The sequence below is a fragment of the Microcebus murinus genome, chromosome 15 (assembly GCF_040939455.1).
Source record: "Microcebus murinus isolate Inina chromosome 15, M.murinus_Inina_mat1.0, whole genome shotgun sequence".
In the NCBI taxonomy this organism is placed as follows: Eukaryota; Metazoa; Chordata; class Mammalia; order Primates; family Cheirogaleidae; genus Microcebus; species Microcebus murinus.
Genome location: NC_134118.1, coordinates 61,456,922 through 61,484,562, shown reverse-complemented (window position 1 = coordinate 61,484,562; position 27,641 = coordinate 61,456,922). Strand labels below are relative to the sequence as shown.

General features: G+C 39.6%; 1 long non-coding RNA gene across 2 annotated transcripts in view; it reads left to right on the top strand.

Moving 5' to 3' along the window:
* The first annotated feature begins 2,497 nt into the window (after positions 1–2,497).
* The window catches only part of LOC142876410 (uncharacterized), a 44,108-nt gene continuing 18,964 nt past the window's right edge, over positions 2,498–27,641 (top strand). Inside the window, exons 1-2 of one of the 2 annotated variants that reach the window (XR_012923308.1) lie at positions 2,498–2,579; positions 4,654–4,693. This is a non-coding gene — a long non-coding RNA (uncharacterized LOC142876410). The remainder of the gene's footprint in view (positions 2,580–4,653; positions 4,694–27,641) is intronic. The other variant, XR_012923309.1, reaches the window with a different exon arrangement.

Genomic DNA, 27,641 nt, shown 5'->3' with positions numbered 1-27,641 from the left:
GAATGCATTAAGCAGCTATGCAGCTATCGGGCATTCACATTACGTCTCCTTTCTGGGTCTTAGCTTTTTCTCTGCAAACTGAGAAAGAAACCTAACCCTAACCCTAACCCTAACCCTAACTCTAACCCTAACTCTAATCTCCTGCTCCAGTGGTTGGTTTATTTTCTAGGTCTGTGTGGGTTTGCTATTTGGATGTCCCACTGGGGGAGGTGGAATCTCTTACCATAGCCCCAAATATTAGAGAATCATCGAGTTAAATGGCAGCAGCCAAAGAGACCATTCACATTGATTTGTGAAGAGGCTGGGGTGGTGATTCCAGCCTATTCTCCTGAGATTCCAGCACCTCTTTTCCTCTCTTTTATCAGATGGCTTCTTTTTTTCAGTTTTCAGTTTAGTATTCTATAAATTTATACTGCAGTTTGACTGGTATATTTAAAAAAGTGATTTTCTTTATATACTAGATTAGAAAACAAAAACTTTAAAATATTAAATTCATGCAACAATATTCGCATCTTAGAATATTGAGGAAAATATTCATACTGTATGTTGAGCTTATGTCAAATGGCCAAACATGCATTTATTGGGCAGTTACTGCACCCTTTGTATATTGTCTCCTTGTTTATTGAATAATTTTAACATTATCTTTAATAATATTTTTAATTGCCTTATAGCAACAATATCAATTTTTAAGTGGTTAGTGAAATATCTGTTATTTACAAACAAGCTCTGTCTTAGTGAAATAACTTTTGTTTATTAGTAAAACTAAAATATTACTCATGCTAGTTTAAGCAGAATGAATTAGAAGACTTAAGGGGTATATTAATTTCTGATATCTTCTGCAACAAATTACCACAAACCAGGTAACCAGGTAACAAATTACCACAAACCATGAAACAACAGGAATGTGTGCCCTTACAGCTCTAGAGATCAGCAATTTGAAGTGAAGGTGTCAGCAAGGCCAGGCTCCCTTTGAGGACTCCAAGGGGACCATCCTCGCTTGGCTCTCTCCCAGCTTCTGTGGCTACCTGGCATCCTTGGCCTTCCTGGGCCTGTCTACGCATCACTCCAATCTCCGCCTCCATATTCTCCTCTGTGTCTGTCTTCTCCTTCTCAGCCTCTCATAAGCACACCTGTCATTGGATTTAGGGCCCACCCTAACGCGGGAGGATATCATCTCAAGATCATTACCTGAATTGTACCTGCAAAGACTATTCAAAGTAAGGTCACACTCTGAGGTTCCTGGTGAACATATCTTTTGGGGGTCACCAACTCACTACACAGGGAAAGTCTTGAGGTTCAAGTTAAAAAATAGCAGGCGGCCCTCAGAAGCCACCAGAAACAGTCATTAGGAAGCCACTCGGATGCAAAGCTCATTTCCTGAGGCCTCCTCTTCCTCCTTCTAGGATGCATGTGTGCTTCTGCTTCTTGTATGTCAGCTCAATTCCTTTTTCTCTGCAGCCTGGGCCTCCTGGCAGAAGATGACCCTGCAGATAGTAGACTTATCTGCATTTAGCTCAAGAGCAACCAGAGAGTGACTAACTCGTCAGTCTTAATTCTACATTCCTGAGAAAAATAATCTCACAGGCCAGTTTGGGTCGAGCCTCTAACGGTGGGTCCCTTCAGCAGTGGCTGCAGAGTGGCTGGATGGCTGGGTCCTGGGAGGAACAGGCATACTCAGTTTGATAAAGTGTTTTAAATAAAATCACAATGACATGAAAGTTAATAATGAAGAGGTTTTTATACTCTTTTCAATGTTGTTGATTTAGATACCATTTAAGTTTTTCAAACTATTCCCCCAATACCTGAGAACCATCTAATATGGTTACTGGGTTTAGACTTCCCAAGACACCAAGGACCTATCCTAAGTTAACCATCAATTTTAGTGCTCTACTACTAATACCACAATAAGGGCCTGTGGGGGCAGTCAAGTAGTTTGCAGTGACTTTTCTTGAAAATTTTTCAGAAAACTCCAGGCTATATATTGTCTGCAATTGAAATAACACACTCGGCTCCAGGCAGAGGCTCCTTTCGGTTCTGTGAAATTTTCTGAATATATTAATCTATTGGTGGGGTGGTCCATGGGGCTTATGAGATGTGATCTCTTTCTTCTGGAAAGAGGACACTACATGGCAGTCATGGAGGAACATACCCTGGAAGGGAGGGTGTTCACATGTTTGGAGGTGAAGTGGTGGTGGTGATGGGTGTCAGTTAGCAGGATAGGATGAGTATTAGTCAGAAAACTTAGTGTTAAGATAGGGAAATCAGAAGTACTATTCTGGTTGGAACCCCAAAACAGCCCAAGGGAGACAGAGTAAAATACAGTGACCATAGTTAAATAAAATAAGTTCTCCTTTCCCTTGACAAATCAGTGAGCTTTCTGAAGTGTGAGAAGCTTGGGTTTCAGACATAAAATATGAACTTATATGGATGTGAGGTGGCCAGCCCCTTTGGTACAGCTTCCAGATATTAAAAGAGAAACAACTCTAGGAATCTTAGTGTGAAATTCAGGCATTGAGGAAGACTGGACAGGAAACATGCAAGAGGTTCAAAACTTACCAAATAGAATCAACATGTGCAAGGTAAGAAATTGGTTGGTATGGGAAAAGGAGGGTTGTTGATTTCATATACTAACTGTTGAAATAATGCTGCATGTGTTAACTGAACTAACTAGGAGAAAAATGTGGTAACAAGTGCTAACTTATTGAAATAGCCTTAGAAGTCATAGAGAGAAAGTCGGGAAAGGACAATAGAGTAAGTAGGATGAACTGACAGTTGATTATAATAGATTATATGAATTATCTGGATAAATTTACAGAAGAGTGGTATTAACATGGCAGTTATATGCTATGGACTGAATTGTGTCCCTCCAAAATTCATTATGTTGCAACCCTAACTCCCACTATAACTGTATTTGGAGATAGGGCTTTTAAGAGGCAATTAAGGTTAAGTGAGATCATAAGGGCAGGGTCATAATCTTATAGGATTGGTAGCTTTACAGGAAGAGGAAGGGAGATCTCTCTCTCTCTCTCTCTCTCTCCTCGCATGTACTGAGAAAAGGCCATGGGTAAACACAGCAAGAAGACGGCCATCCACAAACCAGAAAGACATCCCTCACCAGTGGGGTTGGGAGAACTGAACCTTGAAGGCACTTTCCGAACCAGCTGATTTCCAGCAAGGACAGCAGTAGTTACATCCTGCAGACACTCAAGCCCCCACCCCACCATGAGGTAGCTTCCCCTGCGGTTATCTTGCTGCCCTGAGATTCAGAGCTGGGGAAGTAAACAGTCTGTCACCAACTTAGGCCTTTCCATTGCTATAATCTCATGACTCAAATCATTTAAAAAATGGCATTGAATGGAATTGAGTCCGGCCCTTATGTTCAACCCAGATGAAAAAAAAATGAAAGCACTGATGAAATGTAAGTCTAAGGTGACTTTTTAAAAATTATATTTTCTTTCTGGAAATGGCAGAGCAAAAATCTATAACAAAATGTTTATAAAACTTTAATATATAAAATTGTAAGTGAAATACATGCACATGAAATGGATTTATTATAATTTTTATGCAATTTTGTAAAACTAATAACTAATCATATATCTATGAAGATATATATATATATATATATATATATATATATATATATATATACACCTCTATCTTTATACAGATTTCTTTGTATAGATCTATCCAGACAGGCACTGCCCTTTAAACTTTTATATATTTTAATCTCCAGTGAGAAATACCAAAGTGAACTAGGTCATTTCTTTCCATGGTGGAGCTGATGGCTGACTCCAAGCTGTGACCAAATGACCTGTCCTTGAGGCTGGATGAGAAATATGAACATGGGCTTATTTTTCCTTATGTGTATTTTTAAAAGTTCATTAATAATTCTACTTTCATGTTGATGAGCGTTAACTTTTAGAATCATTTATTTTATACAAAAAAAAAAAAAAGACTAAGAGAAGAGCCCTTTATCTCTTCATGATGATATAAGTTTTGCTGTGGAATTTCTAAAAATTTTAAAGGACAATTGTGTGTCCTGGCTCAGAATCCTGTAGTTCAAACATCTCCTGTCACCTTTATAAATCCTATACTAAGACAGGAAATATGTCCCAACTATTAGAGACTTTTAATTAAAACTGATCTGTGTTGTTCTGCTGTTTTCATTTATTCAGTTTGTTAGACCAAATAATAATAATAATAATCTCTCTTTTTTTAAGTAGAATGAAACGTAAATGGCTCAGACTTCCCTGAGAAAATTAAAGGATGATAGATACGGTCCTTATACATTATTTATAATAACTAGTGAAGCCTCCAGGGTGTGCTGCACTGTGCCAATCTTTTTGTATGCATCATCTCATTTAATCTGCACAGCAGTCCTGCGCAGTCAATACAACTATCATCGCCCTTTTTCTGAGGAGAAGGGTGAAGTTAAATTGCCTAATGTCATAGTAATGGCAGATCCAAAATTAGCACCTGGACATTCTGAGCCCAGAGCTAAGACCTTTAGTCACTCTTCTATTCTACCTCCCAGATAAAAAACAGTCTTATCTATCAGCTTATTCTCAGCTTGAGCTGACAATGTCTCTTGAAAGCATAGTTATATAATGACGGGCTAGAAACAAGCCCCATGCCGTGTATTTTTGTTCACAGGGAAAGAACTCTTCCTCTCAGAGAAGATGAGGGCCACCTGGTGAGTAGATGTCACCCCCTGCCACACACACACACACACAGCTAGCACTCAGACCTACCTGGCAGCTTGGTTGTAGACGAGGGTCCCTTTGGGGGATGGATATGCCCCTTGTTGAGTTAGCTCGTTTGGGAGTATGGCTGTGTGGGTTAGCCTGCTCATTTCTCCTTGTCTTTAACGCCATGAGTGAACTCAGGCTACTTTACGAAACTTAACTTCTCACATCTTTGGTATCTTCAGTTGCTGAACAATAATCTCTGTGTGCTCCCAGAGTTGATGTAATGATGAGTTTGGAAACCTCTTAAAAGAAGAAAACAAAACCAAAATGCTATTCAAATACTGGGTTTCTTTTTTATGCTGTTAAAGGTAGGGCCTAAAGACAAAAAGGTTGCGCTAGATCACCAAATCATGGCCCATAGAAAAGTATTTTTCTTAAGTATTTTCCCTTAAAATGAGGAAATTTCAGGTACATGTTTTGTTCTTTGAATGACTTAAACATGGAGCAGGGTAAGATCCCAGTGTGATCACTTGCTTTTGTGTAACAGCTTCTGGGATGACCTCGGTGGGAATATTTTAGATAAAGAATTACGTTGTGCTGCCGAGCGAAGTAACGGTAATTTTGGCACTTACGAATGGCGCCTGGAGGTGTGTGTGTGTGTGTGTGTGTGTGTGTGTGTGTGTGTGTGTGTGTAACCGGAGGGGGGACGGTGGATTGGAGAAAGGAAAGAGAGGCTCAGCGAGATGGCAGGCTGCCCGGGGATGTCTGGAGAGACGTGGGCAGTGACATTTCCTTTAACAGGGAAGGATTAATAAGTTGCTAGGAAGAGTAACCTGTTCTTCTTTCTAAGCATTCTCAGTAAAACTGTGATAAACACACTCGCCTTGTGTTGATGTGCTCTGGGGAATGCTGGAAGGGGCAGTCTTGGGTCTAGACCGTGGCCAGCGGCAAAGCCAGCAGAGGCCCACGACTCAGCATGGAGCAACGGTCACTGCGGGCAAGAGTTTAGGGGCAGGCGGCAAGTGGACCGACTCTCTAGAAGATAAGAAAAAGCCCACTGTACTTTCAAGTCTTGGAGGAAGAAGACCTGCCGAGCAGGAGCGAAGGAAGGATTCTGCTACTGTTGAGGGTGGAGTTTGAATCCCCTTAGGTGGATGTTAGAGGAAAAGAGCCATCCATGGAGATGACTTCTCATCACGCTTGTTTCTGGGACTTTATCCTGCCTGCCTGGTGTTTCAACCTTCTCGTGTGTAGTGCCACAAGGTTAGCCCCCTAAGCACGACGCCCCGTCAGTGCCCTCTCTATGGCCGTCTCTAGCGACCACTGCAGATCCATCCCATAAAGTGTCGCATGAATGAAGTCCTTGCTTCGATGTGCACCTGCAAATACGGGCCACTGATGCTAGACACCGTAAAGGTGACGTCTCTCCCTCTCTTACCCTGGGATAGGCTGCTGCTCTCAGTTCTCTGTTCTGAGCATCTTTGCTCTTCACTGTCCCTAGGAGTGACTTCAGATGGCCTCAGCTGTTTGGGACAGAAAAACTTGACTTCCAGGCTGAGCACAGCCTGAGAAAAGTTACTGACCGGCTGCTTGCGGTGGCGCATTGGCAAACTCCTCCAATTCCAGCTAACCCTGCTCAGAGCACTCGAGCTGACTGTCTCCAGGAGGAAGGGTGGCCTTGTCCCCGTTCTTTGCACACATGTATCTTTGGTCCTTTCCCCTGGTGAGGGATTACCTTCTCTTGATTATCTTTCTTTGTGACTTTATCTAAAGTATCTTCCTACTACTACTTTTTATCCTACTACCTGATTTACTGTCTTCATTAGCACTTACAAATTGAAGTTATTTTGTGAGTTTATTGCTTTAAAGTTCATCACCCACATCCTTACTAAAATATAAGCTACCTGAAGTCAGGGCTTTATTCTTGCTGTTGACAGCTATATCCCCAGACAGTCTATGGTGCCCAGAATGTGGTAAACACTCAATAAATATTCATTAAATTCATAAGTGAATGAAACACACTCCCTGTTTTTCACTTCTGTGCGCTTTCCTGCTTCCTGACTCTATTCCTAAAATATGGGAACTATATAGTTAGGCTCCTCATTTTGAGAAGGAACTGCTCAAAATAAGACAAATAAGAATGAAAAGTTACAAAGCAAAGCAAGCTGGATCATGCAATGCGTAGCTGAGAGTTTAAAATGTATATTAGATATAGTTCTACATTGTTTTAAAGAAAAGTTTGTTAACCAATAAACAAAGCTCATTCCTGGAGTAGATAAAACTCGACTAGCAAATGAATTTTTCAGAACCTTAAAAGCAGCTTCAGGGCTGGGCGCAGTGGCTCTCGCCTGTAATCCTAGCACTCTGGGTGGCCGAGGCGGGCGGATTGCTCAAGGTCAGGAGTTCGAAACCAGCCTGAGCAAGAGTGAGACCCTGTCTCTACTAAAAATAGAAAGAAATTAATTGGCCAACTAAAATAAATAGAAAAAATTAGCCAGGCATAGTGGCGTATGCCTGTAATCCCAGCTACTCGTGAGGCTGAGGCAGGAGGATCGCTTGAGCCCAGGAGTTTGAGGTTGCTGTGAGCTAGGCTGATGCCACGGCACTCTAGCCCTGGCAACAGAGTGAAACTCTGTCTCAAAAAACTAATTAATTAATTAATTTTAAATAAAAGAAAAAAACAGCTTCAGAATGGGGATCATACATAATTAATGTAGACAGAGGTAAGTCACTGTTTCCTGGCCCAGAAAGTTGGGCCTATTTCCACTCTTCTGAAATGTGTTTTGACTGTCAGTGATCAATAAAGATTCTATTTGAATATGTACGGTAACAAAGATGACACAGTGCCTCTGCCTTTCTTTCTTGGTCTTCCCACGTGGTCTTTTTTTGGACCATGATACTCAATAGGAGAAAGTTAAATGGTTATACCTGGAAAAAAATGTTAAAAGGCTCCCTGACCATAAAAATACAAACAAAAATGTGAAAATAATTCAGGAAGGCTTGATGAACATGATCTTTTAGATTTTGTCTATTAGTTTGCTTTGCTATGTTGGGACTTTGGTTTACGTGAAAACTGAATAATCACAATTATTAATGATATAATAAAAAGAGAATGTCTTTTGTTGTCTTTTTTCTTTTTCCTTTTAGACAGAGTCTTGCTCTGTCACCCTGGGTAGAGTACAGCGGCGTCATCATAGCTCGCTGCAACCTCATACTCCTGGGCTTAAGCAATCCTCCTGCCTCAGCCTCTTGAGTAGCTGATATAACAGGCATGTACCATGACTGCTGGCTAATTTTTCTATTTTTAGTAGAGATGGGGTCTCACTCTTGCCTCAGGCTGGTCTTAAACTCCTGAGCTCAAGCCATCCTTCCACCTCAGCCTCCCAGAATGCTAGGATTATAGGCATGAGCCACCGCACCCAGCCAAGAATGTGTTTTTGAAAGTAAATCTCATTCATATGGTTAAACCATATGAATCATTCGTCATCATAGGACAGAGTGAAATTACATTCCAGAGCTGAATTGTTGGAGCATCCCACAGCAATGAACATGTACAAGCAGAGAGAATAAGAACAGGCAGAGTCATAGGGTGTAGTGTAATCAGCTGAGGGGCTCAGGGAAGCATCTTTCTTCCCTGCTCTGATCACTAGATGACTATACTATTGGCATGAAAACACTTGTTTGCCTGTTTCCCAAACTTCGGGCACTGCTTATACTTGTCAGATATCTTTAAACAAAGGCAACAATATTTATACTTAGGAATATTTAATTCACTGAATGGCCTCACTAAAATTAATGAATGGGATATGAAAGATACTTTGTAATGAGAATAGTTTTTTTAAAAATATAAAGCAATTTCCAGTCCAGATATGGACAATAAAATTAAATCGAATGTGAACTGTTTGGCAAAAGATACTATGAGATTTATTTGGATGATATGAAGTTTTTCCTGGAAAAAAAAATTGGTATGCATATGAATGATCCTATATAAATGTTAATGACATGTGTTAACACTTGAAGTGATAAGTGAGCAAAAATAAATAAAAGTAGCCTTAGAATACGTGTCATTTCAAAAGTTTAATATGAGTATTTTTTGATAAATCACAATAATATACAAAATTTTATTGATATAAACTAAAAAGCAATAATTTGAATAATAGAAAAATTCAATTTCCCCACATAATAAGATAGCTAGAGCCCTGTCACCTAATGTTGTGGGCTAATGAGCCATGATATTTTTCCTTAAAAAGCATTTTTAGAAGGATCAAGTGAACTTGGGTGATGAATTCTTTTCAAGTAGTACAAAGAGTTCTAAGAGCTAAGCGATTTTTTGATTGTGTCCTAATAAGAAAAGAAAAATAAAATTGATATTCAGAGAAAATCTTCTTCTCCTTGTTTTACAATTTGTCATATAATTTCTTTGTACTAATCAAGCATCACAACCCAACTAGGATTCTGTGGTTTGCAATTGGTTTAGGGTTAGAAGAGTAAATGTCCTGGTTTTAGTGCTGAATAGCCCATACTAAAGGAAGCCCTTAAGTGCCAAACAAATCTAGATGTTTGGTCATCCTAAGCTGGCTCCAAAGACATTTAGCTCTATGGCCTCATCTATTACAGTCTTGGCAAATTTATCTCTGGGACACCTTTTCTTCCTTTTTCTTACCACTTGCTACCTTCTTCCCGTGAATACCTCTCCTATGCTTTTGGTATTTTTTGGTTAACCAAAGTCCTTCAATGAGGCATCCTACTTAGGAAGCTATCTCTGTGTCGTAATAACCCAATTTCCAACAGTTACATCAAGACTCACTTCTTGCTGTAGATGCTGCTTTCCACAAGGAGACTATAAACTGATACATTAAACTGTGCTAGTTAATGATAATGCACAGTAATACTTGTATTTCCAGAGAAAATAGCTTAGCACAAAGAAGTCCCAACTATATAGTATTCATATTTAGAAAAGCTCTCTAAATGAATACAGGAGAAAATAAATGAATGGATTGAATGAGTGTTAGGATTTAAAGCACAACATAAGCAGCCTAAAGCAGGAGCTATCGTGAATGTAGGTCAGCAGACACACAGGCATATATTAACGAGGACACTCTTCTGCAGAACTTGAAGATATTTGCAAAGTGGGACATCACCTCTCTTGGCTGCATGACTGGAGAAATTAAGGATTAGTTTTACATCATGGTCATTAATTTCCTTAATCAGCTGGGGCTTGGCATTTGGCATTATGGTTTGTATGTACATCTTGAACAGAATACATTGTATTGATTGTAAATTTTGAATTAATGTAGACATATCTCCCTTTCTCTTGGTCACATATTAGAAAAAGTGTTGAGCCTGAGCTTCATTCCCCAGAGGATTCAGATATGTTTGGTTGTGTACAGTCAACTCAGGAAAAAGTTCATGGTGGAAGGGAGAGTTTTGGGTGTGCAAGTCAGGTCCCAGGACAAGAAGAGAGACCTTGCTCATGTGATTTTCTTCTCCACCTTGTCTCTGCCTTACCCATATCAGAGCCTTGTGTTGGAGCTTTTAAAAGGGGATACAATAACAAAATATAAGGAAAACTATTTTACTAAAGGTCTGTGAGACTTTGCAAGTTCAGGACAGCCTGGACAGGATAACCACGTGGGATCGTATGAGGACGTGTAGTCCAGGGATTGGGTCTAGTACAATTAACCTTTGATCAAGGAAACCACAAAGCTAAAGCCTGAAAGAAGGTGACGCAGCTCAGCTGTACCATAAACAAATTAGGAAAAGATACTATTTTGTTATGTATGCTCTCTCTGAAGGAGACAACTGTGGCTGCATTGGCTTCTTTCTGAGTTTTATTACAAACACCTGAGATATAAGCACAGCCAAGGAAATGTTGCTTTATTAACTACTTAGGGGATATTGTTAATCTCCTTGGACCTATAGCCTGTAAAAACACAGGTGATGTATGTGTATATACATTATGCTTATATACACATATGTATTTATATACACACACACACATCTGCCTGAGCCTCTAATTCAGAGGGCTTCACCATAGTTTCAGTCATTAAAACTATTATTGACATCATAGTGCTGTTCAGAGAGTGTCAATAAAGTTGAGAAAGTTGAAAAAGTTGAAAATGCCATGCTTATAATTTGAAAAGTGTGTCGTGTGCAAAATAAGCAAAGATTATCAAACACCAAGAAGCTCAAAATATTATCCTTCAATATTGTTAATTTTGTTACGTTTTGCTTTCATCATTCAATTTCATTAGGTATTTAATCATTTTAAATTCTTAAATTATTGGTATATCAAGCTCCTCTTGGGGGGAGGAAATTGAATGACAAGCACAGAATTAAAATATAATCCTCAAAGGAATCAGCTCTTTAAATCTGTTTTAGATTTTAGTGTAAGTTGAGATGATGTGCCTTTTGAAAGTATGCTCAATGGAACCCAGAAACTCAGCTATTCTACATTAATATGAAAAATCAGTACTAACTTTTTACTTCTAATATGTTTCAAAAAAAACTATACAAGCGTATTGGGGGTACATGGGGTACTAACATGGTATGCTTTCAAATACAAAATCTTTACCACATTCGAAACTACACTCAACTTTCTTTTGTCTATTCCTTTGAATAAGGACCTCACTGAAATAGGATGGGACAAGATTATAGCCATCTTTTTAGGAACCAGCTCTGTTCTCTCTTTGACATGTTTCACACATTGACTTGGTGTGGATTTCCCCTCTTCTAACCCCCCTGAGATTTTTCTTGGGTAGACATATTGAGTTTATAAGTCAGAAATTTCAAGGGTCATTCCTTTAGGCTATCAAACAATGAGCACATATGGCAGAACACAGAGAAGCAATTGTTTTGTCATGAGGACCATATTGTGAGTCCCAGCTGCCTTCAAAGCTAATCGCCCTTGAACTTTGCCTTACTACCTTGTTAGGTTCTTGTCCCCATTCACATATCCATCTTCCACCATCCAACACCCACCCACTCCTCGCCTCTTCCAAACAATAGTAACAGGAGCATGGCAGAGGTATACCTGAAGACGTGCCTGGAATAAATACAGGGAGAGTTCTGAGGAGACTCCTGCTGCTCACACAGCCCAGGGTAAGATTATTCAAACCACAGATACAGTGGAACCAAAAATCTTACTGTTTTATCACATTTCAGGCAAATGATCCAGTTGCCACTGTTTTAAAATACACTCCTCCATGTGAATGCTTTCTCATTGCCACCAGCAGACTGAGATAATTCAAAATTGCAGAAATAATTTCTTATCACATATATCAGTCTGCGTGAGTTTTTCTTCCAGGCATGTTGGTGAGCATTTTATAAAATTGGTCTATAATTATAAATGTAGTGAAAGAGTATCTCTCTGTACATCTTTGAAGGGAAGTATGCAAGAGAGGTCATCTCATTAAATTTGATCTGGCCTGAGGGTATCCCAGCTTTAAAAGGGTAGAAGTGAATTTTGCAAATCAGGAAAAATAGCGATGATGTATGGCTCACAGATGCTTCATTATTTGAAAAACAAACACGGCAAATGAGGTCAAATGTTAACTACTGAGATTACATGTAGGATAACTGTGTTACGTGTGGATAATGAAACAACTAGTCAGAACTAAGTTGAGCTAAACTCACAGTGTGACAACAGCCTGAGACTCCCGCAAAATTTGGCTGTGATCATTTACTATTCTCAGTCATTGTATTTGGAAAGGTATTGAACTCATCATCAGTTAAATCAGTTCCTCGGTGTGTGCATACAAGACATCAGAAGATGTCCTTTTTCCTCTTTAAGAGTCTGTAGGGGTCATTGCAAACATCGTCCCTCCAAACATGGAATGTTATACGTCCTGTTCCCTTTTTTTCCCCTATACCTATGAATACCTTCTGTTTTCTAGGGAGAGTTGGTGGCACATGTCTGTGTTTGTGGCCCAGGGGGGAGGGTAGGAAGGAGAGAGGAGGTCATCTATTAGACTTTAAATCTACTAATTCAAGTCTACTGATTTCATCAAGCTTGGGGAAAAAAATGAATCATTTCAAAGTTCTCAATGAATAAAAAAAGTTACACCATGTTATTACCAAAATTATAACTGCATTGCTTGAATATTAAGTCTGTGTAGGAAGGCAGTTTACAAGGCGATCTGATTTATATTTTGGAAAACGTCTGTCTGTCTGTCCTTGATGATTGCCATGAGGTAAGCTGAGCGGCCGAGAGCTGCTGTCAGCGAGAGGTGGGTAGCCCCCTTCGCCTTTCCCATCTTACTACTCTTTTCCACCCACTCCTGTGTCCCCAGGCTTATGCTCCCTAACAAAACAGTAGTATATGCCACCACAGCCTTTGTCTTATGGGGCCCCAAATTAGGACAATACTAATATTTATTTTGTACCTCGCTCTTTGGTCCAAAGCAAAAGTGAATGGAAATAAGCCTAGCAAAATTTTGCATGGTATGCTCGGTGTGATAATTAAACTCTTCTTTTTGATATTGAAAAGTCTCTTATCTGGGTCGTGCCAAACCTGCATATATCTTCCCACATTGATGGAGACGTTTATAACATCTGCCTGGCAGCTTGCCCATCCTTGACTGCAGAAGGGAATAAAAGCACCTTCGAGAGTAACAAAGATGACATGAAATTTTGAAAGAGAAAAAGAGAAGGGATTGATTGAGAAATAATATTCTCATAAAAACTCAGTGTCATTAAAAATATCGAGGATTTTGAACAGAGCCTTTTACAAATACACATTCGTTTCCATGAGGCCAGGCCAGGCTCCTGTAGAGCCTTCTTAGAAGTGGCAAATTCTGGTGTAGAAGAATAACATTTAACTATGTAGTGCTGCTCTGGGGCCCTGGGAATCTCCAGCACATCCCAAGAGGGCTCAGGAATTTGTGAAAAGATGAGGTAGTGCATGTTCTCAGTCTCCAGCCTTCTGCTAAGAAAGAGAAGCCCAGAAAAGCAGCAAAGGAAGAAACTCTGAACCCAGGGAGTGGCTTCAGCCAGGCGGCCCACAGCGTCAGGTGATCCATCCACTCTGCCGTTGAGACTACCGTGGATTTCTTAGTAAACGACGGCTGTAATTTAAAAGGCCAGAACTATGTGTTTAGGCAGAGAGTTACTAAGGTTTTTCTTCTAGGCAAAACAGTATAAAGTTGTGCTGGCATCATGGTAACTTTAAAATATCTGATCGGGATTAGAGAAGGTTGGGCCAATGGTTCGGAAAACAATTCCTTGTGACTCTTTGCTCCTAGGAGTGCAGTTAGTGTGCTCTCTGTTCAGAGGTGGCTTCATCGTGACAGCACTGTTCTGCATTTTCCAAAGAAAATTGTTTGATGTTTTTTAATTCTAGAGAGTGAAAGGAGGGGTCAAATGAACGCTTCTAAGTGGCCTCTTCCTTCACCATGTGGGCAGCAGAGACACTTTGCAGTGAGGTTTTCTCGGGAAAGTGGGATGGAGATGAAGCCATCTGATGGGAACTGAGCTATCACAACCTCTTGAAGCAGATGCCAAAGCCAACAGGTGTCAGGCCTTGTGATTCAGAGCAGTTTTGTCACATGCATGGATACACGTTGACTATCAGAAAATGTAAATGATCATTGCTTGTCCGCTTCATATTTGTGAAAACAATAGCCAGTGTTTGTTAGATGAGAGATAAATAAGTAAGAATGGATTTTTTGAGACAAGAAAAACATGGCTTGATATTATGGGACAGGGTTAATAGGCGGTACTAAAATTTTGAGCAACAGTATAAACTTTAAAGTCTTACAAACCACCTAAGTTGTTTTTGGTTTTCTAATCAGTATTACAAAGATAAATGACTGTTTTCACATTTTCCCAAGTCAGATCAATATTGTATCAAGAATGTATTTGGTAATGTTTAGCTGCCCAAAGGGTTATTGAAAAGAATAACTAAAATGATGGCTTTGAACCAGTTTTGTAAAGATATGTGTACTATCCTAATGTCGGTTATTGCTATTGCTGTTACAATAATAGTTTTGATTTTATCCTAATCTTAAGGGGAAAATTCTAGAATATGAATTGCTGTTATTCTTAGTAGCCGAACGACAACTTGTGTGTCAGAGGAATCCCTTTTCAATCTCATTCGGCTCAGGCTTCCTATTAAATACTCGGTAAATTGAGTTGAGAGTGTGCTAATTGGATTTGTGGACAATCCACAGCCAAGAATAAATGCTTTAGGAGGGACTAAAGTATAATAGGATTCTCATATACTTTAGGAAATAGGCCAACTGTCCACCAAATGAGATTTTGTAACCGTGTCCACAAAGGCCCAAAGCATAAAATAAAATAAAATGCCTAAAATAACAAAACGCCTTCATCTCTGAGCAATATTATGTGCACATGCACTTTACAGAACCTTTATTCTTCTTGCTTTTCTCTTATTCTGAGTTCAAGTTTTCTGCTTCTCCATTTCTCCCTTTTGTTTTTTTCCGTGTCTCTGAGTATTTGTTCTGTACCAACTTTTCTCCCTTGTGACTCCTTACTCTATTTGAGTTAAAACTTGACGCTGCATAGATTGGCTATTTCAAGAAAAGCTGCCATGCGGTTCTGAATTTAGTGATAGAAAAGGATCTCACAGAAAATTTCACGAGGCTTTCGAGGACCACGTGGTCAGGACAGACCCACTCCACGAGCCTCGGTACCAAGGGAGGGGGAAGCCTTCTGGCCGTTTTCTTCACGTGCGTCTCGAACATCAGTCTTGGTCATCACCGGTGTCATTTCCTGAGTCATCTCACACTTTTTGCACAGTTCAAGATCACCATTTATATTTAAATTTCATGAGATACAGAACTTTTTGAAACCATATAAGATGCTGCTGTTGAATATTTGGTCATAATCCTTGACTGTCAATTCCTACAGCATTAAAACAACCTTAGGTTCCTCTTTTTAATTTTTTTTTTGTATGTGTATAGTTTTGATCTTACAATGTAACCGCTTTTGCTATTGCTTTTAATAGTGACCTTGAAAGGGCTGTTGTTAATGAAATCTAACGCTAGCAAAGGTGAGGCCATCTATACCCTCACAAATGATCGCCAAGTCTGCGCGCAACCTCTGAGTCCTTTTTCACCAAATCTGACAGGTGACTCGTACAATTACCACATCAAAAGTTGTATTGATTGAGGTTGCGTTAGACCAGGGGTCCTCAAACTTTTTAAACAAGGGGCCAGTTCACTGTCCCTCAGACCGTTGGAGAGTGTGCACTGTGGGTCCAGGATGAGTTGGCTGCTAAGCAGGATAGGCAGCGGTGGCAAAAACACCCGGCGGGCCGGATAAATGTTTTAGGCGTGCGACATGTGGCCCGTGGGCCATAGTTTGAGGACAGCCACTTTACACTCATGTGTTTCTACCAAAGAGAATTTTGTTGTTAAAATAAGTGAGAGGGTGTGTAATAAACACAGTAATATACCACCAGATTGCCCTTCCAGGAAGTCCAGACACCTCACAGGTTGTGACACTGATGTGATAGTCTCCGCTGTCTGCCATCTTCAGGGATAACCTTGGCTTCCTGTGTCTGTCTGGTTTCTGGGCTGGCGCCAGTTTTCAGACCTAGAACCTCTTGACTGAAGAGGAACCAGATTCCCAGGAGGACCCCACAGCAGCATGGCACGTGGTTGTAGTAACAATTCTTTCAGTCCTTCCCCAGAGGGCCTGTGGCCACTTACTAAGGTCCCCTCACCCTGGAGAAAGGGGACACTGAAACTGAGAAATGCTGGAAGCAAGACCCAGGTTGATATTGACACCTAACAACCTGAAGCGTCATTATGGTCCTTTTGGTCGTTCGGGGGAGGATGAGGACAGGGAGCAGATGACATCCTGCCCAAGACCAGGCTCCCAGTGGGTCCTTGTGGTCCTCATGGTCTGCTGACACACTCAGGGTAATTTTCTGGGCCCTCAAATGTATGACTGTGAATAGTTTGGAATAGACATACTCGGTATTAGGTGCAGTTCCACATGGAATCGTTTGCCTGAAGAATAAGAGCTACGACAGTGGGAAAACCAGATGAAAGCTTCTGACACTAGTCCCCTACCGGGCTGAAATAGTAGATTAGGATTAGCATTGCAATGCAGGGTAAGAAGGGAGGGAAGAAATTAGTGCCTCCCTTAATAAATTGAAGTGTGATTCTCATCATGTCTCACTTAACCCAACAGCCTGGCCCCCCAGAAACCAGAGGTCTGGAGAGGACAGTAGACTACACTCAGTAGCCCCAATTGTAGCCTCCATGCTAGATCTTATATCTTCACCTGGTCTGATTAGTATGACCTAAAGTACTTGGTGTTAAGCCTGGATGTGCAGAATGAGTTTTTTCCTATCCCTATCAGAAAAGAGAATCACAGACAGTTTGCATTCACGTGCAATGTACAAAAGTATATATTTACAGTTTTGCCCTGGGGCTATGTCAACTCTTCCTCCCTTTGTCACGATATAATGTGCAGTGATTTGAATGTCCAGATATCCCACAGAATATCACACTTATCCACTATCATGAAAATCAAGGTGGATATGCAAGAAATGGCTAGCATGTTGGAGGCCTTGTTTGCACCTCTGGACTCCAGAGGGTAGGAGACAAACCTTATGAATGTTCAGAATCCCTTTGACATCACTAAAATTAAAATCAGTCAGTGATCAAAAGCATCACAAGAAAAATAGAAAGACCAATTATTACATCTCCCACCATGAGGAAATGTAATGCCTAGTAAGACTCTTTTGGTTTTGGAGGTCTCATAATCCACACCTGAGAATTCTGATCTGGCCCATTTATCAGTGACAAAAAGGGCTACCAGCTTAGAGTAGGCCCAGGGCAGGAAAAAGCTATGCAGTACATCTAGACTATGGTGCAAGCAGCCATGCCACTTGGGTCATACAGCCCAGCAGAACCTAGAACTTGAGGTAGAGGAAGGAGACGGTGCACACCAGGGGTGGTGGGGCACTGTTCTCTCCTAAGCTTCCTCTAGGCAGAGGCCCACCAGTACCTGCTGCTCCCCCCGTGTGTATGATGAAGAAAGGAATCCGAGTGGCCCTGAGGGTGGACAAGGAGACCCTCCACACAGGCACCCTTCAAGGGGGACTTGTTGTGCCAGATGCTAACAACACTGTCAGAAGACAACCACCATTTGTGACTTCTCTCAGGTACGGCCTCAGTGTTAGGAAGCCACCTCACCCAAGGTCATGTCCTTCTCAGCATGGTCTGCATCGAATGACTAACAAAGATGAGAGAACAAATGCTCACCATTTTGGCCCAACATGAGGCAATTCTGACAGGTCATGTTAGCTCCAGAGCTCAACTTCTTCTCCCACAACCCCTCCCTGCCGCCTTCTCTTTCCTTCCTTGTCACTGGTGTTGACACCAAAGACACTCACAAATAAACAACCTGTACCCTAAATGCCTTCTAAGGCATGTTTTCCAGAAAAGCAGCCTGCAACAGAGGATTGGTAATACAAGAGACCTAGTTAGGTCCCAAACATAAGGTGACTCTTTTTATTCTAAGGAAAATGTGAAAAATAAGTAACACCTTTGGTCATCTAAAAAACTGTACTTATACAGTATGTGTGTGTTTAGCTCACTTAGTGAAATCACTGTTTAGGCACCAGTTAGCTCTGCTCAGTGGCGGAGATGGCTCCAGCTCCAGCTAGACATTGTGTGACTGGGTTCTGCTGGTCACAGATGGAACTAGATGGGAAGGGAAGTGCCTGTCTGCCACTGAGCTTGAAAACAAAACATTGCACACAAAATTCCTAAATCAGTAGGGCCATTTAACCACCAAGTATTCTATCTAATATAATAACCTTATACTGAGGCTTCTGCCTAGTGTGGAGGGATGGCCACAGTATGGAGGAATCCCCGACCCCAGGGCCTGCATTCTGTGGATGTATTTAAAGCCCTGTCTGAGCTCCTTCTGTCAACCCAGCTGTGAGCCTCTCTCTCCTGAGGGCTATGGATAATGGGTGAACTTGTTTATCTGTCATAGAAGAGCCAGCAAACCTCACAGGGCTGGTTGGGCAAGATGGCGCCGAGCAGAGGGAGCTGTGAGTTACCTTAGCTTAAGGTGGAAACCTGCTGGCAGCTGCCAAATTAGCTACTACCAAAATCTTACCTGCATGCAAGAGCCTAGATGTGAGAGAATTTCTCTGTGTTTGATTCCCAACCTTGGGGCTTCCTTGTAAATGTCACATACAGCCCACTAGATCCTTAAGTATGTGGATGAACAGAAAAAAAAAGCAGTGGACTTGGAGTTAGAGATCATGGGCTTAAGGCTCAGCTCTGCCACTTAAGAGCTGGTGAAATTCAATATATTTCCTCACTGGCAAAAAAAGAAAAAAATTAACCAACAAAAATTTTTAAAGAATTAATGACCAAAAAAGTAGGTAAATCTGTTGCAGTACCTGACAGCTGGTAGAGCTCTATGTCTGCTAGTTTTTCAGGTGCATTTGAATTCTTGGCCTTAAAAGCAACCCCCCACACCCATGCACACACATACAAAACACATTAAAATTCTACTTCAATTATCCTTAGTAAATAGCCATGCACAACTTATACTGTCACCTGTGAGCCCCTGATCCTGCAGAGTTCTGCTCCTGTTCCTCCTCCTCTACTGCTGGGCATTAGGATTTCACACACTTTTGCTCTGCATGTAGCCATAACCACATCGAACAGTTGAAACTGCAGGAATGTGTGGATTAGGACGGTCATAAAAACACTGCTTCTTTGAGGACCTTTCCTAATAATGAGCATTTTTATTTCTTATTTTTTAGTCATGTAATTTTGCTAAAAGATGAAAACTAAAACTAACATGGAAATATATTAGGAGGTGATAAAACCCCTGTACTTCTAATCTCCAAAGTATTATATTAATACACGCCTTATTAAATGTTTGCTATCCATCTTTCCATTTTCCTGTGCATATATTAATATATTTTAAGCAAAAGTAGTATCATTTAATATATATTGTTCAAAAATTTTTCCTGTGTTTATCAATATACCTTGATGATGAAGACATTTAATACAAAGCACTCAATTGCCCTAGTCAGGGTTCTTAAAAAAAAAAAAATAAAGTAAAATAAACAGAAATTGATGCTGGTTAACTTAACAGTGAAAAGGAAAATACTGGAAGAATATTGGATAGCTCATAGAAATAGTCAAATTTGAAAACAGGTTAGGGCAGAAACCAAGGAAGACAGAGCCTACGCTGGCGCCAGCCCTAGGAATCGGGCCTGGGCCCTCCCCGACCCCACTCGCAGCTCTGCCTGGATGCCCTTGGACTCTGACAACTTTGCCAGGACTTCGACTGCACTTGGAAATGTGATTCTAATGAGTGGCTAGGCAGTGCTTACTGTGTTCTCTCACATACTAAAAGAAATTACATCCCAGACATTAGAGGCGAATTATCTTTTCAGCAGTCTCTCAAGATGTGTTAAGGGCCTCGGGGCCTTGAGAGCTTGTCAGTTTGTGGCATTTTGGGGGCAGCCTGACCTTCCTGCAGAACGACCGTAAGTATGGCTGCCCCTTCCAGAGTCGCTGTTAGTTTTCTCGGTCTTTCAGTGAAGTGGGCCATGAAATCCGAGCTCTATTTTTAGTCATCCCTGGGCCTAACCTTGAGGGGGTTTGAGGCAAGTGAAAGTGACTCTTTACTTGGGGGAGTTTCACAGGGCTGAGCTCGGGAAGACGCTACTCAGCAACTAAGGAGAAAGCACTTAGCTCCGAGAGTCAGTTATTTTTCTCTCAGGACCAATTTGATTCTGTGCTGTAAAACCCTGTATTCATCATCAAGTAGCACTGATTAAATGTTCAAATGCTCGTGGTGCTTCTCTAGGACCCATACAGCCAGAATTATCCCGCCCTGTAGGACCTTAAAATCAAAATCAGGAATTTATTACCTAAGAGGTGTCATCTGGCACCCTGGCTATGATGAGAGGTGAGCACTCCAGGCACTTCACACTGCTGTGGCCTCTTGAACACGCTCTTTTAGGTTGTGCAGCTCTTTCGAATCTTTCTGTTCAATGCCATGTAACCCCACGATTTAGGGGTAGAACTGCATGGACGGCGAAAACACACATTAAATGTACACTATGATTTTGTTTATTTAATTTTCATAGAATGTCAAACAAAAGAATCTTGACCTCATGGGTTTTGAAGCACTCTTTTCTTGAGCAAGTGGCACTGGGTAGTTTTATGCTAACCACACAGAGTATAAAAGAATTTCTGTGGGCCTTGTCCATTGTAGTGATCACAGCAGAATCTTACATAATCTTTGACTCCCTGCTCTTTGTAAGCCATAAAGAGAAAATCCCAAAGCAATTCTCTAATAAGCTATTGCACTTATATACTATACCCAGGAAGACTATATGCTCTGAATATCTGATGTGTCCCTGAGTTTTCTGGAGTACTCTCTTATAATATTGGCTTCATAAACCTAATATCATCCTGGAAATCCCAATATTTTGACACCAAAACCTCATCTGCCAAAACTTCTTTTTGTGCTTAGAAGTGGCATGGCAGAAGTGACATGTCCTGTTTTTGGTTTAGTCATATGGATTAAACCATGCCTTTACCATTATTAGTATTTCATCAATAGCTTCCTTCTCTCTACCTGCCACCACAATAAAAGCCCAACAACCTTCAGAAAAATCAATGCGACCAAAGCATAAAAGAATGGGATTGACAGAGTTGTGGCTATCCAAGGAGATTTCAGGAGAACTCAGGTAAAACTAACATTATAAGATTTCAATAATTTTATGCCCAAAGTGAAGCACTTTGCTGTATTGTGGACTCTCCCTCATGGCGAAGTATTTTCTTTCTTTCTTTTTATTTTTTCTTTGTCATTGTGAAAGTTCTTTTTATTATTTCTATGCCCAAATTGTCCCTGTTTCTGTGCAGTTGTATATTTAATAGAAGTGGTGTAAAGAGCCTGAGGGCAGAGATTGGGAACATTTAGAATAATCTCGGGCTCTTCCATCTCCTTAGGAAAGGTGCTCAGGCCCTTTTATCCAATCAGCAAGGGGTGCTGTGTAGATCTGTGAGCAGTCAGGCACATCCATGCTGAAGGTGTGGACCTGTTCTCCCTTTGCAAAACACAGTAGCAGAAACCATCCGGCAGTGGGTGGGCACCTACTGCTGGTATTTGGGAAGTCTGGCTATGCCTTTGCTTTCAGGGAGGACCTCTGTCTTCCCGGGCGCTGTTTCACACTGAGAATAACAGCTCTTCAAAGAGGGTGGTGGCTCATCATGATATCATCTCTAATGCCTGATGTCAGGGATCTGACACTGCCACCCAAGCAGCACAGTGCTTTATGAGTGGGGTGAAACTTTCATTGTGTGAAGTCCTCAGATAGCACCACTGTCAGTCTGTCCTATAGAGCAATGTTAAAATTATTTGTATAAAGGAATGGGAAATATTTTTATTCTGTCTTTAGGTGAAGCAGAAACAAATCACAAGGGTTTGTGTGAACAGATACAAGGACAACATAAATTACAGACAGAAAACTTAAAGTTTATAAGTAGGATCTATAGATTTAATAATCTGTAATCATAAGTAATATCAAAATGAAATAAAAGGAAAACCTCCACTAGTGAATAATATACACATTTTTATTAAAATTATAAATTCTATCATATAATGTTTCACTATAGTTCTTGAGAATGTGTTTTCTTATATGTAGTCATAAATAGTTAGAGAAGTTAACCTTCTCTCTCACTTTTCATTAAATTACCCTTTCTTTCTTGGACAGAATTTTAAGTGCATCTAGAGTGTCAGTTATTCTCTCAACACTCCAAAATCTTTATAATCTGGTTATTTCCTTAAGCAAGCTAAACTATTTTTCTATTAAAACCAACTTCAGGTATAAAGTTATCCAAAATATTCCTCTACTTTGACCCATAGAACTATTTCAAACTATGATCTTATTCTAAACTTCAAAATGAAAGCCAATTATCATTTTAAGAAGTATTTAAAGTAGCTGACAACATATAACAATATATTCTAAACCACTTTAGCAGTCACTTACCTAGTAATGGATTTATCAGTTTTGAGCACCTAATCTGTGCCAACTATTAGAATTACAGAATGATGCCAGGGTAGCTACTATCAGAATAACCTCCCATAGAAAACAACTAGTTTAAAAATATATGAAGTCGGTGGCAAGTGACCAATATCGGTATGTAAGAGAGGGAAGACAACCCTTGAAAGAGGATTATACTGAGTGATATTTGCATTTGCATGTTTTTTTTGTCCCATACTTCGTTCTCATAGTACGGGACAGCCAGAATTTAAGGAGATGACCACAGTATACAAGCTTGAAAAATCAGGTAAGAGTTAGAAGTCTGACTTTGGGGCTGTTATAGAAAACTGAATATAAAGTATAAAATTCCAGAAGGAAAGAGTGGCAGAGGTGGGAGCTCTGAAATCTGCATGTGAACTCTACCCAAATCCTTCACTGGTCTCTGAACTCTGCATTTCAGGGGAAGATCCAGAGGTCCAGCAACCCTGGAAGGACTGCATAGGGATTTCAGCTGCTGCACACTGCAGGAGAGACAAGGCTTGTCTAGCCAAATGAGCTATTTTTTAGAACAAAAATCAACATGCAAAGGAAGATAACAGAATATAGAATCATTGAAATCTATTACTTGCAATGTGCAACATACAGTCAAAAATTAATCAACATTTGGGGGGAACAAGAGTATAAGACCGATAATCAAAAGAAAAAAATATTAATAAAAATAGGACTCAAGCTGACAAAGGTATTAGAATTGACATAATTGACTAGAAATTTGTTTAAGAATTTTAAGGAAAAATATTTTCCTAGTTTGTTTATGTTGCTAGAAAGAAATATCTGAAGCTGGGTGATTTATAAAGAAAAGATGTTTATTTGGCTCACAGTTCTGCAAGCTATATAAGAAGCGTGGCTCTCGTCCCGCATCTGGTGAGGTCCTCAAGCTGCTGCCACTCATGGCAGGAGGCAAAGGGGAGCTTGTGTGTGCAGAGATCACCTGGTGACAGAGGAGGCAAGAGAGAGGAGGGGGAGGTACCAGGCTCTTTTAAAAAAAAAAACTAGCTTGTGGGAACTAACAGAGTAAGAATCTACTCACCCCTCCCAAAAGCAAGAAGGGCATTAATCTATCCATGAGGGCCCCACTCCATGACCCAAACACCTCCCATGAGGCTCCACCTCCAACTTCAGGGGGTTAAATTTCAATTTGAGATTTGGAAGGGTCAAATATATAAACTATAGCAAATAGGGTCTTGATGTAGAAGCAGATAAGGAATCTTAGCAGAAGAATAGACATTATAATGAAATGGAGATTTTAGAACTGAACAATGCAATATCTGAAGTGAAAATTTTACTGGATGTATTTAATAGGCAATTGGTGTTTGGAGAAGAAAAGTCCAGTGACCTTGAAGATAGATTGATAGAAGGTATGTAATATGGAGAAGAGAAAAAAAATAAGATTGGAAAAAATATGAACAAAGTCTCAGTGGACTCTAGGACAATGTCAAGTTGTACTTTGTAATTTATGACCCAGAGGAAGAAAGAGAATTGGGCAGGAAAAATATTTAAGGAAATAATGGGCAAAATTTTTCAAAATGTAGTGAAAAACAAACATATGGATCTAGGAAAATCAGTAAGCTTAAAGCAAGATTGAAACAAACAAACAAAAAACAAATGAACAAACCACAACCAAAAATGAGACACATCATAATCAATTTCTGAAATTAAATGTGAAGAAAAAGTCTTAGAAGTAGCCATGAAAGAAAGACACATGAAACATTACCTATGCTGGAACAATGGCACCAATGAAGGCTGGCTTAGGGAATTTTTAAAAGAGCAAGTGAAGAAATTGGAGCAACATCTTTAAAATGTTAGGAAAAAAACCTCAACCCTGAATTATATCTCTCATGAAATATCTTTTAAAAAACAAAGGTAAAATGGAGATATTGTCAGATAACTAAAAACAGAATTTGTTACCAGGAGACTTATACTACAATAAATGTAAATGAAGTTTTCCAGACTGTAGAGAAATAACACCAGATGGAAATTTGGATCTCTGGGAAGGAATGAAGAATACTAGAAATCATAAGTACATAAGTAAATATAAAAGAATATAATTATATGTTTAAATTCTTGATTTCTTTAGGATATACATGAGTTTTTAGACAAAAATTATAGCACTGTACGATAGAGTTTGTAGCCTATAAAAATCTACCACAGAGGTATTGTGGGTTCAGTTCCAGACCACCACCATAAAGCAAATATCGCAATAAAGTGAGTCATGTAATTTTTTGGTATACTAAGGTATATAAAAGTTATTTTTACATACTATACTTCTGTCTACCAAGTGTGCAAAGCATTATGTCTAAAAAATAAGTACTTGCCTTGATTTAAATATGCTTTATAACTAAAAAATGTTAACAATTATCTGAGCCTTCAGAGAGTCATAATCTTTTTGCTGGTGGAGTGTCTTGCCTCAATGTTAATAGCTGTTGACTGATCAGGATGGTGTTTATTGAAGGTTGGGGTGGCCGGTGGCAATTTCTTAAGATAAGACAATTATAAAGTTTACTATATCAATTGACTCTTCCTTTCACAAAATATTTCTCTGTAGCATATGTGGTTGTTTGATTGTGTTTTACCCACAGTAGACCTTCTTTCAAAGTTGGAGTCAATTCTCTCAAACCCTGCTTCTGCTTTAACTAAGTGTATATACTAATCTAAATACTTTTTGTAATTTTAATAACATACACAGCATTTCCACCAGGAGTAGATTCCTTCTCAAAAAAACCACCTTTTTGCTCATCCATAAGAAGCAACTCCTCATCTGTTAAAGTTTTATCAAGAGATTGCAGCAAGTTAGTTACATCTTCAGACTCTACTTCTAATTCTAGTTCTCTTGCTATTTTCACATTTGCAGTTACTACTTCTACAGAAGTCTTAAAGCCCTGAAAATCATCCCTGAGAGTTGAAATCAACTTCTTTCAAACTTCTTGTTAATACTGATATTTTGACCTCCTCCCATGAATCACAAATGTCCTTAATGGTAAATAGAATAGTGAATTCTTTCTAGAAGGTTTTTGATTTACTTTATCCACATCCATCAGAAAAATCACTATCTATGGCAGCTATAGCTTTATAAAATATATTTCTTAAATAATAAAACTTTAAAGTCAAAATTATGCCTTGATCCGTGGGCTACAGAATGAATGTTTCGTAAGCAGGCATGAAAACATTACCTTCCTTGTGCCTCTCACATCAGAGCTCTTGCATGACTAGGTGTTTTATCAATAAATGGTAATATTTTGAAGGGGACCTTTTTTTCTGAGCAGTAGGTCTCAACAATGGGCTTAAAATATTCAGTAAATCATTCTGTAACCAGATGTTCTGTCATCCTGGTGTTGTTGTTCCATTTATAGAGCACAGGCAGAGTAGATTTAGCATAAATCTAAGGGTCCTAGAATTTTCAGAATGATCAATGAGCATTGGCTTCAAATTGAAGTGACCAAATGTATCAACCTTAACAAGAGAGTCAGCCTTTCCATTGAATCTTTAAAGTAAGGCATTAACTTCTCTTTTCCAGCCACTGAAGTCCTAAAGGGCATCTTCTTTCAATAAATGCTATTTTGTCTACATTGAATATCTGTGTTTAGTGTAGCCACCTTTATCAATGATCTTAGCTAGATCTAGATAGCTTGCTACAGCAGCTTCTACATCAGCACCTGAGGCTTACCTTGCACTTTTATGTTCTGGACGTGGCTTCTTTCCTTAAACCTCATGAATTGACCTCTGCTAACTTCAAATTCTTCTTGTAACTTCCTTACCTCTCTCAGCCTTCATAGAATTGAATAGAGTTAGGGCCTTTCTCTGGATTAGGCTTTGGCTTAAGGGAATGTTGTCGGTGGTTTGATCTTTTATCTAGATAACACAAACTTTCTCCATATCAACAATAAGGCTGTTTCACTTTCTGATCATTTGTGTGTTCACTGAAGTAGAACTTTTAATTTTTTCAAGAACTTTTTCTTTGCATTCACAACTTGGCTGTTTGGTGCAACAGACCAAACTTTTGGCCTGTCTTGGCTTTTGACATGCCTTCCTCACTAAGCTTCATTATTTCTAGCTTTTGTTTTAAAGTGAGAGATATGAGACTCTTCCTTTCACTTGATCACTTAGAGGCCATTGTAGGGCTATCAATTGGCCTAATTTCAATATTGCTGTGTCTCAGGAAATAAGGAGACCCAAGTAGAAGGGGAGAGACAGGGGAATGGCTGGTCAATGGAGCAGTAAGAATACACACAGCATTTATCAATTAAGTTCTTTGTCTTATATGGGCAAGGTTCATGATGGCCACCAAACAATTACAACAATAACATCAAAGATCACTAATCACAGATTACCATAATAGATATAATAATAATAATGAAAAAGTTTGAAATGTCATGAGAATTTCTAAAATGTGATGCAGAGGCATGAAGCACAAAGTGTTGGAAAAATGCTACCAAATAACTTGCTCTACACAGGATTGGCACAAACCTTCAATTTGTAAAAGGCACAGTGTCTTTGAAGTGCCATAGAGTGAATCATAATAAAGTGAGGTATACCTGATGTATCACACATGATAACAATAGTACAACAAGTATCAGATAAATGCATTTATACAGATGCAAAGGTTTTACATATTGCATGATCTAGTCTGATATTAATTAAGCTATAATAATTTAAGGATGCATATGGCAATCCCTAGAATAATTTCCAAAAATTATATGACAATAATGCAAAGAATTTAGCTAAAATGCCACAAAACAAAAACAAAGAACATATGGGACCAATGTAATTGTGTTATTCAAATTTTCTATAGGTTTACTAATAATTGAGAGAGCTATGGCAATGTTTCCCAGCATGATGGAAAATGTGTTAATTTCTCTTTGTACATCCATCAATTTCTGCCATTTTATCTTTTG